General features: G+C 44.6%; 1 long non-coding RNA gene across 1 annotated transcript; it reads right to left on the bottom strand.

The window, feature by feature from the left end:
- Positions 1–255: 255 nt before the first annotated feature.
- Positions 256–2,615, bottom strand: LOC123093187 (uncharacterized). The gene is made up of 2 exons (XR_006445141.1): positions 2,091–2,615; positions 256–706 (listed from the first exon to the last, which is right to left on the bottom strand). It is a non-coding gene; the product is annotated as an uncharacterized lncRNA (long non-coding RNA).
- Between the last annotated feature and the right edge of the window lie 336 nt (positions 2,616–2,951).

Raw genomic sequence — 2,951 nt, forward strand, 5'->3', positions numbered from 1 at the left:
CACCGACGGGTGGGCCAGGGGAGGACACGCGCAGACGGCCGGCGCGTCCGCGTGGTGTCCGTTTCACCCCAAAAACGACGCAAACTTGGGTCGCGGATGGGTCGAAAGCGGACACAAAACAGACAAATGTCCGTTTGCTCCCGCACGGTGGGCCGCCCAGTTTGTCCGTTTTACCCCAAACGGACGGAGCCGGACAGGATAGGGTCGCGCGGTGGAGTTGGCCTAACAGTTTGCTTTGGACACTAGCACAGAACATGGATCAAAGGCTTTATGCAGTCCACACCAGGAGATGCTAAATAAATCAGCTAAAACATGGCAAGGAGACCTGGTTCGATAATACGGGCAGCAAATGAAACATGTGCATCATAAAATAGAAATAGTTGCCACAAATATTGCAAAGCCGACTACATAAACCATCACTGCGATGAAGATTGTAACTAGAGGAAGTTTGGCTCAAACGGCCTGCTCTTCTTAGTGCCACACGCATTGCGACGATGTCCAACCACCCCACAGTTCGTGCATTTCGGCAATTTCCTTGGAGCCTTCGGCAAATCACCTCTTTGGGGGCGGGTTGTACACCTGTGGCCCTCCGATATGCACCAGCTTTGTACATAGGTTCGCCAAATTGATCAAAATCACCCAGGTGTAAACCTTACTTGCATATGCCTCTCAATTGGCAGGTAGCTCTCAAAGTCTCAATGAAACCCTACTTTGCAAAAAAAATGTTCAACACCAAATCAGAATGAAACCCCACTCACGCTCGATAGCTATTTTTTCAATCCTTTTACCCTAGCAGATAAATTCCAGTTACGTTAAGAATTCAGGGCAAAAAAAATATTCTATAAGAGTAACACAAAAACAGGAAATTTTAGTCAGATTCGTAATTCAAGCCCAAATTAATAGCACAACCATCAAGTCTTTGTTAATTACTTAAGAGCTGATTTGTTGTTAAATGTTTCGATCTGCTTCAGTATCGCAGTTAAAGAACATAATGCACCACTGCCAACAAATTTCAGTAAACTAACCGATGGGTCGATAAAGATAAAAACAACTAAATCTATACGTAATGTAGACTAACAGATACGCATGACCACGGGTGTATCACTGATTGCAGAAAATAATGGTTTTGGATTCATGGCACAGCATTTGGGTTTGATTATAATTTATAAATAAACCAAAAGAAATTGCCCGAACCCTAAAACCTGATGTGTGTTCATCCAGTGCACATGAGTATGGTAACCAGCAGAACAAAGATAAACATCATGAACCCTAAATCAACTGAAATTATCCTGTCCCGGATTCTTTCTGAAATCTGATTTGAGCGGTTGATGCATGTGTTTGGTCTGAACTCTAAATTATCCTAAATTCAGTGAGACATAGTTATAGTCTGAACCCTAAATTATTTTAAATTTAGTGACACATAGTTCATCAGGATTTCACAATCCAGGACCAAAAAATCCTATACTATACCACCAAAAGTCTGGTGCACACTAAAACAAATTTAGTGGTCAATCCTATACTACACCATTTCAAAATCCATATGAAACAGCAACAGTTGTCAATAGGCCAGCTTGTAAACGGTTCATCTTTACACTATCTCAATTTGAACGGTTCATTAAGAATAATCACTAATGAAGGTTTAATAGCACATGCAGTGCAAAAAGTTGAAACTGTATGAATTAGCACCCCAAAGAACACATGTTGGAAAAAATTAAGCCGATCTGGCAAATACGCATGGGCATGAATAACATTTTCCCCTCATGATTATCCTCCACATACATCATCTAAAAAACATCACAGGAAATTCGGATCTGCAAAAGAAAATTGCATACGTACAGACTATCAGAGAGCACTCTATTCTGGGTTCATCAACACAAATGATATACATCTCGATCCATCCATGCAGCCAAATCAGCCATGCCAAAGCAATAGAAGGAACAAGACTAGAATCGCCAAAAACGTGCAACTCTAGAACAGATGAACACCAGGTAGGAGAAAAAGCATAAGTACAGAACGTGTGATCCAGCCTCACCGAAACAATGGAGAAAATGATTTTTCCCAGCCAGATCCGTGGACGAGGAGGCCCTTACCCTGAGCAGATCCGGTGTTCCGCAAACTCGAGGTGATTCGGCTGCCGGAGTGGAAGATGAAGCTGGATCCGGGTGGTTTGGCCGCCAGCGTGGAAGAGGACGAGCGCTCCGGCCGTCGCTTCGGTCGGGGAGCGCGTTTGCCGACGATAACCACCGCACAGACGAGAAGAGAGGGAGGGGGGAGGGCTAGGCGACTGGATAGGAATGAGGGCGAGGGAAAGAGAGCGCGTCACCGGAACAGGAGCTCTGGTCTGGTCCACACGGTAAGGCAGGAGGATGGGTTGGCATGGAATTCCTTCACCTGTGCCGTTTCGAACCAGCACCCATGGGCCAGTCTTTCTGGGCGCACGCGAACAGGCAAGTAGTATGGGCAGAACAGGATACGCCTAGGCATCCGATAGCTGTATTCCAGACCGTATTTCAGGTAGTAGGCCTGGCGCAAGCCTGCCACACACTGACACATTACAGATCCCCAAGCCCAAACAAACGGCCGGGATAGCGGCCTGCCTGTAGCACGGCCGCCAAAAGCCCTCCCTCTTCCTGATAGATACATGTACGATGTTCCTACATAGTATCTATCTATTATATAATTAAGACAAGAGCCAAACAAGCCATCACGTTCGTCCACATAGATTAAATATCTTAACCATTAACATTTTAATTTAAACAGTTGAGATTTGAAGACATAACATTACATACAAATGTTATGTATAGGCATACATTGTGTTGCACAACTAAGTCTGTCACGTTATTGCAAATAACACGCTCAAGGTTAACCCCATCACGGTTTCACATAAAAAATGAAAACACTAACGCCCCACACGTGTGGCAACATTACAACTCGCCCACACGTGTGAATCA

The sequence above is a fragment of the Triticum aestivum genome, chromosome 4B (assembly GCF_018294505.1).
Source record: "Triticum aestivum cultivar Chinese Spring chromosome 4B, IWGSC CS RefSeq v2.1, whole genome shotgun sequence".
NCBI lineage: Eukaryota > Viridiplantae > Streptophyta > Magnoliopsida > Poales > Poaceae > Triticum > Triticum aestivum.